Source organism: Acanthochromis polyacanthus, chromosome 18 (genome assembly GCF_021347895.1).
Source record: "Acanthochromis polyacanthus isolate Apoly-LR-REF ecotype Palm Island chromosome 18, KAUST_Apoly_ChrSc, whole genome shotgun sequence".
In the NCBI taxonomy this organism is placed as follows: Eukaryota; Metazoa; Chordata; class Actinopteri; family Pomacentridae; genus Acanthochromis; species Acanthochromis polyacanthus.
In genome coordinates this window covers 34,932,804-34,949,970 of record NC_067130.1, presented here as the reverse complement: position 1 = coordinate 34,949,970, position 17,167 = coordinate 34,932,804, and the positions used below count along the sequence as shown (strand labels likewise).

The window sequence follows — 17,167 nt, the reverse complement described above, 5'->3', positions numbered from 1 at the left end:
TTCTGCTACCTCCAGCTCTGCCTCCTGTCTTTTCCTCAGGGACACTGTCTCCAGACCAAACAACATGGCTGGTCTCACCACAGTTTTGTAAACCTTTCCTTTCATTTTAGCTGAAACTCTTCTATCACACATCACACCTGACACTTTTCTCCAGCCGTTCCAGCCTGCCTGTACACGCTTCTTCACCTCTTTTCCACACTCTCCATTGCTCTGGACTGTTGACCCTAAGTACTTAAAATCCTCCACCTTCTTGATCTCTTCTCCCTGTAACCTCACTCTTCCACTTGGGTCCCTCTCATTCACACACAGATACTCCGTCTTGCTGCGGCTAACCTTCATTCCTCTCCTTTCCAGGGCAAACCTCCACGCCTCTCGCTTCTCCTCCATCTGTTCCCTGCTCTCACTACAGATCACAATGTCATCTGCAAACATCATAGTCCATGGAGACTCCTGTCTAACCTCGTCTGTCATCCTGTCCATCACCATAGCAAACAAGAAGGGGCTCAGAGCTGATCCCTGATGTACTCCCACCTCCACCTTGAACTCCTCTGTTACTCCTACAGCACACCTCACCACTGTCTTACAGTCCTCATACATGTCCTGCACCACTCTAACATACTTCTCTGCCACTCCAGACTTCCTCATACAAAACCACAGTTCCTCTCTGGGCACCCTGTCAGAAGCTTTCTCCAGATCTACAAAGACACAATGCAGCTCCTTCTGACCTTCTCTGTACTTCTCTATCAACATCCTCAAAGCAAATATTGCATCTGTTGTACTCTTTCTTGGCATGAAACCATACTGGAACCCATACAGATGGGTTCTGTAAAGCGTCTTGAGACGATTTGACTGTAATTGACGCTATATAAATAAAATTGAATTGAATAGATGTTCACCTCTGCCCTTAGTCTAGCTTCAACTACTCTTTCCCATAGCTTCATCGTGTGGCTCATCAGCTTTATTCCTCTGTAGTTGCCACAACTCTTCACATCTCCCTTGTTCTTAAAGATGGGCACCAGCACACTTCTCCTCCATTCCTCGGGCATCTTCTCACTATCTAAGATCCTGTTGAACAACCCAGTCAGAAACTCTACTGCTACCTCTCAGAGACACTTCCATACCTCCACAGGTATATCATCAGGACCAAGTGTCTTTCCACTCTTCATCCTCTTCAATGCCCTCCTCACTTCATCCTTACTAATCTTTGCTACTTCCTGGTCCACAACAGTCACCTCTTCTACTCTTCGTTCTCTCTCATTTTCCTCATTCATCAACTCTTCAAAGTACTCTTTCCATCTTCCCATCACACTATTGGCACCTGTCAACACACTTCCATCCTTATCCTTTATCACCCTAACCTGCTGCACGTCCTTCCCATCTCTGTCTCTCTGCCTTGCCAACCTGAACAGATCAGTCTCTCCCTCCTTACTGTCCAACCCAGAATACAAGTCATGGTAAGCCCCTTGTTTGGCCTTTGCCACCTCTACTTTCACCTTACACTGCATCTCCCTGTACTCCTGTCTACTCTCTTCAGTCCTCTCAGTGTCCCACTTCTTCTTAGCTAACTTCTTTCTCTGGATCCACTCCTGCACCTCCTCATTCCACCACCAAGTCTCCTTATCTCCTTTCCTTCCAGATGACACACCAAGTACTCTCCGACCTGTCTCCCTGATCACATTTGCTGTAGTTGTCCAGTCATCTGGAAGCACCTCCTGACCATCCAAAGCCTGTCTCAGCTCTTTCCTGAAAGTCATACAACACTCTTCCTTTTTCAGCTTCCACCATTTGGTCCTCTGCTCTGCCTTTGCCCTCTTCATCTTCTTCACCACCAGGGTCATCCTACACACCACCATCCTATGCTGTCTGGCTACACTCTCACCTACCACTACTTTGCAGTCACTGATCTCCTTCAGATTACACCGTCTACACAAGATGTAGTCTACCTGTGTGCTCCTACCTCCACTCTTATAGGTCACCCTATGTTCCTGCCTCTTTTGGAAGAAAGTATTCACTACAGCCATTTCCATCCTTTTTGCAAAGTCAACCACCATCTGTCCTTCTGCGTTCCTCTCCTGGATACCAAACCTGCCCATGACCTCCTCATCATCTCTGTTTCCTGCACCAACATGTCCATTGAAGTCTGCACCAATGACAACTCTCTCACTTCTAGGGATGCTCTGCATCACTTCATCAAGGTCCAACCAGAATTTCTGCTTCTCCTCCAGCTCACATCCTACCTGTAGAGCATACCCACTAACAACATTGAACATCACACCTTCGATTTCTAGCTTCAGGCTCATCACTCGATCTGACACTCTTTTTACCTCCAGGACATTCCTAACAAACTCCTCCTTCAAGATAACTCTTACTCCATTTCTCTTCCTATCTACACCATGATAGAACAACTCGAACCCTACTCCTAAACTTCTAGCTTTACTACCTTTCCACCTGGTCTCCTGGACACACAGTATGTCCACCTTCCTCCTCTGCATCATGTCAACCAGCTCTCTACCTTTTCCTGTCATAGTTCCAACATTCAAAGTCCCTACTCTCAGTCCTAGACTCCTGGTGTTCCTCTTCTCTCTCTTCCTACGAACACACCTTCCTCCCCTCCTTCTCTCCTTGTAAAAACAAACAAACAAAAAAAAAACACAATTTTTTGAGTTTTGAAAGCTTCATAGATCTTTGCTTCATCAAACTAATCTTTAAATGCCTCAATAAATCAGTCTGTGGATTCATCCAAAGACAGGACGGCATCAGGGTCACCAGAAGATCCACCAACAACTGCAAAACAGCTAATCGCAGAACTACATCTGGACAGACAGCCTTTTCAATCAAAGACTGTCACATCTGGAACACATTACCAAATGACATTAACAGATTTAAGAACTTTTACAGCAAAGGTGAAGCATTGGCTGAAAGAAAACCAAGAATGTACCCACCTACGAACTCTATAAGGGCTGACTGTCTGTGATTGTGTCATTGCAGCCATGAAACCACCATGAAACCTTCACAATACATCTCACGACCGACGCGATCGGCGTCTTCCTCTCCTTTGTGCCAAGTGCCCAAGACGCCAAGCCGCCAAGACGTACAATCAAATCCTCATTGACCGTGTTAAACCCCATGTCAATCCAATTCTAAGGAGAAACCAGAATGGTTTCCGACAAGGAAGAAGTACTCTCGAACAAATACTCTGCCTTCGCAGGCTGATCGAAGGGGCTCAACGTGGTGACCGGTGACGAATCTCCATCTTCGTCGACTTTAAAAAGGCATTTGACAGTATCGATTGCACCTGCATGTTTGCCATCCTGATTGCGTACGGAATACCCCCCAAGGTAGCAACTGCCCTGAAGTCGCTCTACCATGACACTCAAGCCATTGTCCCCACCACAGACGAGGAGACAGACTTCAATATCACAGCTGGCATATTGCAAGGCGACACTGCAGCACCCTATTTATCATCGTCCTCAATTACGCCTTGCTTATTGCTTTCTGTGATCCGAAACTTGGTTTTGAAGTGCAACCACGCAAGTCATCGAGACACTCCGCCATCCATGTCACCGATCTCGACTTCGCGGATGACATTGCCATTGTCACGGAAGAAGTGTTGCACGCTCAAGAACTCCTACAAGCACTTGAAGACGCTGCCGCCGAGGTGTGCTTAAACATCAGCTCTAAAAAGACAAAGGCTGTCTGCGGCCAAATTCCATCATTCAGTTTCACTCTCCGCGATGGCTCGCCCATCGAATCTGTTCCGGACTTTAAATATCTTGGTTCATGGATCAGAACAAGTGACAAGGACATCAGCATTAGGAAGGCGCTTGCTACAAAGGCTTGCAAGAAGCTAACAAATGTCTGGAAGTCCCCATTGCCAATCGAACATAGACTCCGACTGTTCCGGGCCACGGTCGAACCCGTGCTACTTTATGGGTGCGAAACATGGACCGTCAACCAGGAGATGCTAAACCGTCTCAACAGCTGCTATAACCGCCTGCTTCGAATAGTGCACAACGATGACTGGACAGAGCACATCCGAAATTCTTACCTCTATGGCAACAGCTTAATACCACCGTTGGCTGAAACCATTGCCAAGAGGACGTTGAAATTCGCTGGCCACACATTCCGTGCAAAAGAACAGCTAATCTCAGATCTTCAACTATTTGAACCTAGGCCAACATTAAAAAAGCTCTCCTACCTCAAAACTTTGTTTGCACACCGGCACAATAAAGGAGGAGCTTGCTGGCCTCATGTCGGACCGGGATGGCTGGAGGACATTGGTGGCGCGTTTGACTCATAAGTCGGCACGATAACATATTGTGTCATTGCGTGGGTGGGTGGGGGTTATAGGTTTTTAATGTCTGTGCCGTTTTTATTTGTGTTGTTGGTCCTTTGACCACTTTTACTTAAAAGCCCAACCACGGATGGGAGTTATAAATTAACTTATAAATATGCTACACACTCCATATGTAATGCATCGGTTCTGTGTGTTCTATGATAAATGCATGGTCCCTGATGAAATAAATGAATGAATATTCCATGCTAAAGGTGCAGAGGAAAAAGCCTTTTTACCCAGTTCAGTACGGGTATGTGGAACAGAAAGCAGCAAATGATCTTGTGAACAGAGAGAGTGTTTTATTTTAGCTGGCTGGTTCTGTGGTGTGATGCAGTCTCTCTAATTTTTTGACTTTAAATTTTAACTCTCAATCTCATTCTTTAATTTTCAAGCTGCCCAATTCCATGGAGTTTTGTGCTCATCTAGATAATTTATTTTATATATTATCATTTATTTTAATTCCCTGCCATGATGGTCTCCTACAGCTTGTCTGAGTTACATGTTTTAACTGTCAAAGCTCTTTGTGAACTCAGTTCTTAACGCTGCTGCAAATAACGTTATTTCCAAACAGAGGGAACTTCTTTTTTTTTTACTGTGAGGTTATAAGAGACTGTAATATGCTCTGCTACAAAAATCAGCTGCCAGTTCCAGTAAGTAAGGATCTTTTAAAGCAGGTCCAGAAGGTTTTCTTGATCTACAGCTCTCAGGGCTTTATGGAATCCCTGAGTGGTGAAAGGTGCATTAAGAGGCTCACCAGTGAACACTGGGAGGTCTACAGGGTTTCACAGAGATAGCTCCCACTGAGTTAAACAAAGAATCAGAAGACATTAAATGCTCATTAAAACAATTTAATACCTCCATTCTATCATACACAGGAAAAGAATCCTTTAAAACAGGCAGGTTTCTGAGAGAAGCTCACAGAAAGAATTAACGTTCCACAGTTTGTGGATTATTCATGTTCTCAGTGGTGACTTACTACAGAAGGTCCTCAACTTATGCCTGAGTTCTGAAAATGTAGACAAAGCATCACGATATCCATCAGTCCTTCAAAAAGTCCTGAATACCAGCGACTTTCATGCATGTATGAATCATTTTACTAGTAGATAACAGAATATTGTAACGGACTGATATTGTTGTTGATGCTGAGGTTTCAATGTTTATTGCTCCTGATTTAACTAATGTCAGTGAATGTGTCATGTTTAGTTAGCTCACCTCTGATTGGCTGAGAGTCAGCAGTAGAGAGAGCTGGGAATGGCGGCTAATTCTGGAGCTAAGTTATGGGGTTTTCTACTTATTCTGGCGTTGGCTACGGCTCACAGTATCCTGTGTGAAGGTTCAATAAACCAGCAGAGAACCAGATAAAGTCTCACTCATTCATCACAGAGGGTCGCTACAATATGTTGACCTGTTTTTACATCTTGACCCATGTTGGTCGGTGTTTCTGTTCCCAGTGTTTTATTCTGTCTAGTTTCACTTCCATGGAGACGGCTTTCCTTTTCTTCCAAGCATCAGAAGAGTCTGACTTACACTGGGAGCCATAATGAAGGACAAAAGTTAGTGAATGTAGCACAATCCAAGGTGGAGTACAACCGGAGAACGGAGACAAAGCCGTCTGATAGCACTGCGTGGCAACATATTTGTTCGTTCTGCTTGCCAACTAGCTCCACGTAACCAGTTCCATGTAACGCTGTAAGTCGATGAAATCATAAACTGAGGACCCCCTGCACTCTGATGTGTCCTTATTGGTTAAAGAACAGCATTTATTTTTTAGTTTTCTGAAAGCAGACTCTGGACAGAACCGGGGATGTTCTCACCCCTTTAATGAGGCATGTACATTTACAATCTGAATAGAACCCTCTCTAAAGAACATCCAAACTATCTAGGTCAGGGACAAGCCCCATTTTCTTCCAATCAACATAGTTTAGTCTGGACAAAATGTGCTTTAAAGATTGGAACTCTTCCTTTAGGCTGATGGAGGCCAGTAGCACCAACAGCAGCCATAAAAGACCAACTGTTTCCACATTCAGTACCAAAAATTCCAGCCGTTTGCAGATAGACTCAAAACAACTGAGGCTATAAATCTTGAATTGACAGACATAGCAACATCTCCACATCTCTTAGGCCTGTCAGTACGATAAACATTCTGTCTATTCATGTTAATATCTGTATCGTAATAGATTTGGTCGGTCAAGTTTCAGAAACAACGTCTGCATCTGTTGATTAAACCCAAATCCTGACCATGTCTGTCTGGGATAACAAGCTGCACACATTCGGAGGAACCCAGTCAGATGGTGGCTGGACCAGGGTTTGGCTGCACATTACCAGATACTAGGAGTTAGAAAGTCTCTGCCTTGGAACATTTCAAAGTGAATCAGACACTGGATATGTTGAAACCAAGCAAGACCTGAATGTGAAGCATTTTTACAACACTAGAAGGCTGTGAAGTTGAGGTAAGTCTCTGGGTAGGTCAGGTTTATGTCCTGTACCAGGTGGATAGTGGGTGAACAGGTTGACGGCAGCGATGGTACAGGTGAGTCCACAGCACAAACAGGATGGTAGATGTACTCACCCAGTACAGTGAATAGATTTCAGCAAACAGCAGGTCTCAGAATGGTGACGAAGGCTTCAGCAGTGGAGGCTGTAAGATCAAACCAGAAGGACCTGCTGAGCTGCACTTCCAGGCTAGAAGCTAACGTTCTGCAGCAGATGATCTGTGCTGCTGTCCGTTCTCGGCTGAAGGCGAACCCAACCAGAGGGCAGCTCCAGAAACAGGGTCAATAGGCCACAGTCCAAAAACTTGAAAAATTCATGAAGAGCAACAGAAAAACCTTTTCCAAGACTGAGAAACACTCATAGTTGAAATAGACAGTGAGCAGATAAGAACACGATGCTTCAGTTCCCTGCAGCAGAACGCCTCTCCAAGCAAAGCCATTTTATTTCCTGCATTTGTAGCAGAAACAGTGTGAAGCTCATTCCTCACAGCTCACTTCTTCCAGCTCGTATTTCCTCACTGAAACAGGAATCAAAGTGTTCTTGACTTCATTTCCAGAATCATCAAAACAAGTTCAAGTTGACAAAATCAAGTTGCTCCAGTTTGGCTTCCTTCTGCAGTTTTTCCTCATAAAATAGCTTTTAAGAAACTCATCCAGTCAGCGCTTTAGTCCGATTTACTCCTATTTCAGCTACAGCTGTGCATTTGAACACATGTAAAGCTTGGAGTCAAATGTGGGCTGAAAGTCAATATTAAGACGATGCAGTCAGCAGCACATCCTGACCCATCCAGAACAGGCACGGGCAGAAGCACCTGCCCCTTTTGCCCCTTGATGCCCAAAGTGCCCTTTTGTCAAAGTTGTGTTTTTTTATTGTTATTTCATTTGTAAATGTGTGTAAAAAGTATTTGAGGCCCAAAATAATTATAATTCAGATCTACCCTCAGTCGGTCACATGAGCTACAGAGACATCCTTCACTGCCCCGATGTGCCCCGACGTGTGTCCAGGTGCGCCCCGACGTGTGTCCAGGTGTTCCCCGTAGCTTAGCACTAGCGCCGCTAATCTCGAAAACTGAGGGAAGACTTGAACAGCTGATGGTGAGGAGGTTCTGGTTGGTTTGTGTACGCTGTATTCTAGAGGACTGATGCAGTGAAGTGATCATCCTGAGTCTGACTAACACAGCTCATCATTTACAGCTGCTAGTTAACCACACAGCGCTGAGAGGATAAAGGATGCCAGGCTTTTTGTTTCTGTTGTCAGAGTGCATCAGAGAGATGAATTATTTTACTGTCAGTGAGCTGCAGTGTTTCTAGAGGCAATAAGCAGAGGTTGTTATTTCACTAAAACTATCTACATGCATTTTTATATCATTTTGGACTATTGCAGAATAAATACAATAACATTAATAATTAGAAGAATTTGAATTGTGATTCTCAACTTTTAATTTAAAGCTATCATACTTGTTTATAACATCTGTACTTAGACAAATTAAATATGTACCTTTTCAAAGTGGATAGTCAAACTGAATAAAAGCTCAAATACATGATTTCTGTATCATTCAGTTGTTTTTTTATTATTAGCACTACAAATAACAAAGGGCAGATTATGAATCATGGAGCAAATCCACATCTGTCCAGTAGGGGAGACCGGGGCATATTGTCACTTTTTACACTCATATCTTGGAATCAAAACATCACATATATTTAAAAAAAAGTATCAGATGAAAGGCCAAAGTCTCAGGTATATATTTTGTATTCATGTCATTTTTATATCTTGTGTCAGTGCAGAGTTCTAAGCAATCTAATGGAGATGGTCACCATGTGACAAGTTGCCCCACCAACGGGTAAGTTCTCACACTATGTGGGGTAAGATGTCACACTGGATCTTGCAACCAATAAAATAAGGAAAAAAATATTGTTTTTTTAATTGAAAGTGAATAAATGATAATTCACTTTTATTATTCATGAAGTATTATGAAACTGTCACTTAAACTGGTCAAAAGAAAACCTCAAACAGAACCTGAGCTCACTCAGACTCCTCATAGGAACTGCCACGGTGCATTCTTCATGAGCCCATCCTTTGCATATCACACACTGTACCCATGTTTCTCCTGGGCGGCTGTTTCCAAATGGCTCTATGCAGACCAGGCACAGGGACTCATCTGGAGTTTTTCTTTTTGTATCTGCCCTGTGTTTTGCCTTTCTTTTGGAACAGTCTTTTCTTCCCTTGTGCCTGCCTTTCAGCTTCAAGTGCCTCCTTCACAGGTGTGTCAGCGAGAATAGAAGTTTTTCTCTTCTTTTTCTGCTGGGTAACTTTTTTGGGTAAGGCCTAATCTCCTCTGGAGTTAATGTGTTGGTGGAGGAGGCTAGGGTACTAGGAATAGCTTTTTGGTTGGTGCCGGGGCCTGGAGCAGCTGGGTCAGCGCTGGGTTGGCAGAGTTCTCCCAAGAAGTACTAGTAGCCTGCACTAGAAATAAAGTAGCCTGCACCACTTTTGTGTAATGGCAGAGTGTGCAGTGTGATGAAGAGCGCCGAAGGCACGCAAAATGTAGGGGGGCTTGGGGGCATGCCCCCCCAAGAAAATTTAGATTTTTTAGTGCTATTTGGTGGCCTCTGGTGCATTTTATTTGTGTAATTTAACATTTTTCTAGCACTTGGTTTTGTCATGTGATTTGTGTATTTAAGTACATTTCATCAAAATGTGAGTTTTAAGTACACAATTTTCATGCAAACTGCACTTTCACCAGTAGTATGTGTGTCTGGTCTCTTAGTAAACCTCTGTAGTCTGCTGTCTGGCTTGTAACATAACTGCATGTTTAGCATAGATGTTGTGCATCTTTCTGTATGTTTGGTTTTGGGAAAATATGAATGAACCTAATTTAATAACTGTGTGAGACCTTAACTACGGGATCATAGACTTATGGGAACCGAGGCACTCCAGACAGCTCTGGGAATGAAACAAACTAACATTATATGGTAAGTAAATCCTGTTTTGTTCATTCACTCAGACTGCTGCTGGCTGAGTGACTGCTAGCTCTGATTGATTATTGATTATTATAAAGCAGATCAGAACAGAAATTAAAAAGTGAAAATGACCAGAATATTTTTCTAAGTCCAGATGTGAAAAAAGGACTTCCCCTGTATTTTATCATTTCACTCATCTTACAAAATATTTACAATCATTTAGAGCATTAATGAAAAAGGCTAAATTAGATCTATATGGGTAGCACCCAGAATATTTTCTAAGTCCAGACATGAAAAAATTGGGCGGCATTTCTCCTGTATTCTGTCATTTCATTCATTCATAAAAGGTAATGAACAAATCTATGAAATGTTTACATTCATGGGATTTCTTGAATTAAATGTTAGTATGCCAAGGCCTTGCTTGTCTTTGTTTCAGTAAATGTTAGTAATGTTAAATCATAGTTTGCAAGCAAAAAAAGTGGTAAACACCTGTTCTCTGGTTTTTAGGAATTTGTGATGTTGCAATCGCGCGAAATCAACCAATCTCCATGAATTTTGCGCAGCCTTGCAATTTTGTCCAATCACCGCAACTTTCCCGCAATTTTGGCCCGCCTCCCATGAGTTCCACCAATCATAGCAGCTCCCAGTGCAAACGTAATGCACGTACGTCACCGAATTCACTTCCTGTTTATGGTTTGAAGATGCAGACGTGTGCGATACCATAGACATTTATAAAGAGCAGACGCCGCATCGACCGCTACTTCCTATTGGGGCTGACCAGCGGTGGGGCCGCCATCTTGGTCCGGTCAGCCGCTCCACTCAGCGCTGTTTGACAGCGCATTTAATCCATCTTAACTCTGAATATTAAACTGATAATGAGAAGCAGATAATGGCAGTAAAGTCAATTATTTTAATAATTTGAAGAGACAATATATGATTACACTATATGTACATAAATAAACAATACTGACTAATGAACACATATTTCTATATAAAACAATAGATAGAAGTTATATATCAGAGAAAATTATTATATAAATCATAGATGGAGTATTAATATAATCAATATATCAGAGAAATTATATAAATCACATATAGACTATCAATATAATTCATACATATATATTAAAAAGATATATCAGAAAATGATTTTATATATATATAGTTTTATATAGAAATGTGTTCATTAGTCAGTATTTTGTTTATATGTGTATATATAGTGTAATCATATATTGTCTCTTCAAATTATTAATATAATTGACTTTACTGCCATTATCTGCTTCTCTAACATATATTAGTGTGTGTGTGTTTACAGTGTTTGTAAAATACTTGTCTACAGTCGAGCTTAATATCAGAATATTTTATTATTATTATTATTATTATTATCTATTATTCCCGCTATGAATATTAAAATACGCCGAACCATTTGTCCTGTATCATAGCTACATGTATGACGTTTGCAGCAAATAAATAAAAATAAAAAAAGCATGAAAATCAGTTTAATATTCAGAGTTAAGATGGATTAAATGTGCTGTCAAACAGCGCTGAGTGGAGCGGCTGACCGGACCAAGATGGCGGCCGTATTTCTCGCTGCGCAGCACCATGAGCAGCGTCTACTCTTTATTATGTCTATGTGCGATACTAATGTCTCATTTACCAACAAAAATTACTGCTGAAGACCATGACGAACAATTAATTCACTGATGTTCTTCACCAAAGCAGAGCTAAACTGTGCAATATTGTGGTGGAATACAAGAGAAAATCATCAATTGATACACACTTTAAAAAAAAAAAAAAAAAAAAAAGAATCACGAAACATATTAGAACGGCTGAAATGAGCGGACAACAGACCAGACAAATCACTATGATGGAAACTGTTGCATCCAGATCCGTTAGAGCTCTGAAAGAATGAAGGTAAATTAGATTAATTATTCCACCAAAGAGTGCAGAGAAATGTCCGTGTTGTCCGGAGGGTCGACCACCGCCTGAGCAGGACGCTACCACAGGCAACGCGCTCCATGGTTGAGACTGCAGCGATATAGTCTTGGAGTGGTCGGACAACTGGGGCAGACGGGGCGTCTCGGTCTCGCCGCTGAGAGCCACGGCGGAGTTATGTGACGGTCAGCGTGTGTGAATCATTTCCTTGTTACCCACATCATTCAAAATGGACTCGGGGATTTGAATTAAGTTTTCAGGGTCGGTCAGAAATGACACAAGGACCAAATGATTAGACTTCGGCAGTGATACGGCTTAAAGTTTGGATCCACGGATAGGTTGTGGGAGAGCAATCCGGACAGATGAGCGCTAATCCGCGATCCCGCGGTCGCTCTTGGAACACTCTGGGTCAGTCCTGGATGGGTCAGTGCTTGGTAGAGCTGGGTCCTGGTAGGGGCGATCTGAGACGTAAGATGGCGCAAATTCTGTCTCCAAGAACACAGACTTTGTGGAGTGGTGCCAGCGCAACAAGCTCCAGCTGAACACCTCTAAAACAAAGGAGCTGGATTTCCGCCGGGCGCCCCCTGCTCTACAGCCCGTTAACATCAGTGGATCTGAGGTGGAGGTGGTCTCCACCTACAAGTATCTGGGGCTGCAGCTGGACAACAGTCTGAGCTGGGCAGCAAACATGGATGCTGTGTACAGAAGGCGCAGAGCAGGAAGTATTTCTTAAGAAGGCTGGCGTCCTTTAACGTCTGTTCTAAGTTACTGTAAATGTTCTATCAGTCAATTGTATCTAGTGTTCTTTTTTATGCTGTTGTGTGCTGGGGGGGGGCAATGCCAAGAAAAGGGACACTCTAAGGCTGAACAGGCTCATAAGGAAAGCTGGCTCTGTGGAAAAGGTGGTGGAGCAGATCAGGGCGATCCTCTCCAGTCAGAGCCACCCCCTAAATCCTGTGGACTCTGGGCAAAGGAGCTCTGTTAGCTCCAGGTATCCTTCATTGAGCTGCTCCACAGAAAGACTTAAAAACTCTTTTGTCCCTCGTGCCATCAGGCTGTATAATGCAGCCACTTCAGGGAGGAGCAGGAGAGACTGATGCTGGTCCTGAACTGTGTTTTTCAGTGCCTTAATTTTAAAGCACCTTATGGAGTTGCACGTGACTTTTTAATGTTGGATTTATTTATTATGGCTGTTGCCATTTGTCTTTTTAACTTTATTTCTAAGTTTATGAATGTGAGCAACGGACTATTGTACAATTTCCTTCGGGATTAATAAAGTATTTATCTCTCTCTCTCTCACATCCCTGTTGTAAGGCTGAATCCTGTTGCCTGAATGTTAAGTGGGGTTGCAGCCAGGGGATAAGCAGCTGCTACAATCCCAGGGATGTCAGATGCTGAGAGTTTTCCCTGGGTTGTTCCTCATCCAGGAATCAGAGTTTACATGCTTTTTAAATGGCCCGTAAACACTTCTGTCTAAAGGCTGCAGCCTGTGTGAGCAGTGGGGTTGGAAGGACAACATGATGATGCCAGTCTCAAAATTCAGCCCATCAATAGAGATGTGAGCAGTGGTTATCCAGAAGAAGTAAGCAGGGCTTCTCCTTGGAGCACTTTGCATGTTCCACAAAATGCTTGAGGAAATCAACAGAGTGTGGTTCTTTCATCCACCCTGTGGGATTTGCTCCTCCTTTGCAGCCTGGTGGTCCATTGTTGATGAAATGATCAAGAAAGTGCACCCAAGGAAATATGAAATGGGGGGGGGGCTGTGGCTGAGACTGCACAGACAAAGGTCACCAGAGTAGGCCTGTCCCCAGATGTCAGTGAAGCCACGCCTGGCTACCAATCAGTCTGGTTTCTGTACCGTTGTGACTGGGGATGGTTTGATCCGATCCACTGGATCGGTATCGAGTCCGATCCAGGCCAGAATGAGCATCACAGTTTTATATTAGAACTCGTTCAATCCGATCCATAAGCCCAATCTGTCTCATATATCCTCATCTTCACTTTTCACCACATGCAGTAACACAGACGAGCTGTTGCCATGGTTACCATGTGTTTTCGTCACGTGAGCAGAGAGTGAACAGAAGCCTGCAGAGCTGCTCATGTCTGCCGTGTGGAACGGAGGAGAAAAGTAGAATAGCTGAGTGCAACGTTTGCAAAATGAGTGTCTCAAAGGGGTGGCAGCAAAACCGGACATTTTAACACAACGAACTTTTAAAGCATCTGCAGAAGCATCATGGAAGCAGTACGGAGACTTTTACAGGCGAGTGCGAAACAGAAAGTGACCCGCGGCAGCCATTGTTGCAGGAAGCACTACAGAAGAGTACAAACTCGCTCCAACGCCAAAATATAACAGAGAAAAGACATAACAGAGTTCATTTTGCTGGATGAGCAACCACCTCGTGTGGTGGAAAATGTGGATTGATGTATTTTCGTGTGAACGTGTGCGCCTTACGTTTCACTCTGTGGCCACTTGATGGTTTTTCTGTTGTACGTTTACTGTTTGTTGTTGTTTTGTACTGTTTTTCAGGTTAAATGTGATTCGGTAGCAAACTGTGGACATGTTTTCCTGTTAAATATGATGAGGTGACAGGTCTCTCCTCTTCTCATCCACCGCTGTCTAAATGGCATCAGAGGAGATCCTACGCTGCTCTCATGAACGTTAGGACAGGGTTTAATCACCAGATATTGGTTATATTCCATCAGTGTTGTACACGTGTCAATAAAATAATTGTTCACTGAGAAAACTTTACATCTCCCTGTTTAAAGTTGGACTCCCCAAGAATGCAAGAGGTGGTACCAATATATGTCTAGTGCTTTATACATAAGTACTTAATTATACTAAACACTTTGGACATAAATCATTATTATTGATATTTGATTGGACCAGTTAACAATAGAAATGATTCATCCCACACCTGCTAAATTACTTTGCACAGCTTCAACAAGTGTGGAGACTGAGAGGCTCTTCAGCACAGCCTCCAACATTACTGATGGAAAAGGAGCAGACTGACAGCTGAAATGTTCGTCTTTCTGAAGAATTTTCAGTTCAAGGTCAGGCAGCCAGCATGTTTTATTGTTTTCAGTGAACATAATGTGAGTATTGGAACAGTGTTCACTAGTATTTAGTTTGATGAGTGTTTTATATTCAGTACATCAGCAGCTGCAAGCAAAAGAACAAAGACACTAGATTTCTCTGTCACTGTTTACCCTTGTTTTTCTGTTTATAACCTAGATTTTTATTGTTCTGATTGTGTGTCTTGAGAAGCCATGTGTAACTTACTGAGTCCTACCTACATTGTTCTAGTGGAGATGCTATTATTTTATGTTAATTCAGAAATTATTTATTGCAGCCTTGCAGTGCCTTTGAGGTGTAATGTGACTTTTCTGTTCATACACTGGGATTATTTAGTTTAATTATGTGCACCAAGTTTTATTCCGAACATCTGAATGGTGCAGCTGGATCTGTTGTTTACAAACGCTGTTAAAAGCGATGTGAGCTTTAAGTTTTACTAAAGCCACAGCAGTTACACAGAACTTGTTGTCACATGTTTTCCTTCTTTCTTTAGGGGACCAGAACAGCTGTTGTACAATGAACGTGATGTTTTTAGACGTCAGTGTCAAGCAAATTACATCCATGTATTATTAACAACTTTTAGAACGACAAAAAGAATCGGAATCGAGCCATCCCCAGCTGTCACTCCAGTTCCATCCCTGTTCCAGAGAATGTCTGGTTAACACTTTATCCAGATTGTCAAATAAAGACTTCACACTCTCCTTGTTAAAAGCACAAGCTCTGGTTTTCTAAGAGAAAGTGAGGCTTTAGGAAGCCTGTGAACCATTCAGCGCTGGCCTTTTCTTTGTCTGACCAAGCTTATGGAAACTTCAGGCCCTTTGCCACCACAAATTCATACGCCAGCTTTCTCACCTCTGATGGAGACAAACCAAAATATATTTCAGAGCATCTCTTGACATAGTTCTCAAGCTGCAGTTCCATCTCTGTGCTGAAAACCTGCCGTGGTGATTTGTACCCAACCACTGTAGTCGGGATAGCTGTCTGAGCCTGAATTTCAGCTGCTGTGAATGTTTTAAAGTACGGTAGTTGACATTAAAGTCCTTCGCCGTACTCCTGATGGAGCTGCGACCTCGGGTACCCTGCCTGCCCTCAGCATCACACCAGGTGCTGCACTGCCATGCTCTGGGTTTCTTTTAGAACTCCTGACCATCTTCTCACTTTCTCCTCTCTTTCTGTAAAAATAAAGTAATATTTTTATTAGGATGTGTTGATTTAAATTATTTTAAAAGTTATTATTAGCACTGTGACAAGTTGCCCCAAACGACCGTGTTTGCTCATGCTAGCGCTATCGTAAAGCTCAGTTAAATCAGAACAATGACTGGATGCCTTAATATCTACTTTAACAAGTCCACATGTATAACTGCTGGGATTTTTATCTGAATGAAACTCATTTAAAAATATAGAGTTAATATGTTTTACTTTGGGTAGTGGAAAATGGTTAATTGGTGCTAATCTCAACTTACAATGTGTTGTCCTCTACTCAGTCCATGAGACCGGACCATGCACAGGAAGAAAACTAGTATTCCACTTTTTAGTTGCGCCCTCTGGTGGACAAGAAGCCCTGCTCTCCCCATGTGTGTAGAAAAGGTATGACATTTACCAGCAAGGACTCCAGGCAGAGCAGCCACAGTTAAACAGTCCAGTGTCTGATGGGGAGCTAAATCCAACTTCAAAATAACCCTTTCTCAGCCTTGCTGAAGGGCCCAGTGCTGGCCACAATAAGGATGGAACCCCTGACCTTCTGATCAGAGGTCTACAGACTGAACCACTGCTTCCATGTTACATTCTTCATCAATAAGGCTTTCTACAATTCAGCCAGTTATACTGTAAGGTACTTTTCTGTTTGGTGCTTCAAATTCATGCTCCATGTGTCCCCTTTTAACTTTGAACCCCTACCCCTCTAAAGGTCTCTGTACGGCTGAACACAGATGAAGCAGAAAGCCTCCAGAGAACTCTGTAGAGTGAGGCGGTGCAGCAGCAGGTGGATGAATCAAACTCACCTTGCAGACGCAGGTCAGAGTGTCGGATGAGCGACAAGCGAACAGAGAGGGACGTGTTGCTGCAGAGAAACTGTGGTCGGCCCAAATCTGATTCGTCTGCAGCATCTGCAACACAAATGTTCACTTTTTACACTTTCATCATGTGGCCACATTTCCCTCCAAGCTCTGCTCTCTGCTCACTTCCACCTGCTGTTTGTCCCGCCCTCTCTTACCTGAGCTCAGCTCAAGCACCAGCATTTTTACCTTTCACAAACTTCCACACCGGCACCGGCAGGAAGCCTCCTCCGCTGCGGGTCTCCATCGGCGGCTCGGAGTCCGAGAACAGCGCCTCAGAGCCGGCCAAAGCTCCGTGTGCGTCCCGACGCGGTTC

General features: G+C 43.1%; 1 protein-coding gene across 2 annotated transcripts in view; it reads right to left on the bottom strand.

Annotated features, from left to right (window-relative positions):
• Window positions 1–915: 915 nt before the first annotated feature.
• LOC127530897 (uncharacterized) overlaps window positions 916–17,167 on the bottom strand; it is a 199,775-nt gene continuing 183,523 nt past the window's right edge. The window contains exon 2 of one of the 2 annotated variants that reach the window (XR_007937661.1): window positions 916–1,100. The gene's annotated coding sequence lies outside the window, so the exon portion shown is untranslated. Of the gene's footprint in view, window positions 1,233–17,167 lie in introns of both variants that reach the window. The other variant, XM_051938724.1, reaches the window with a different exon arrangement.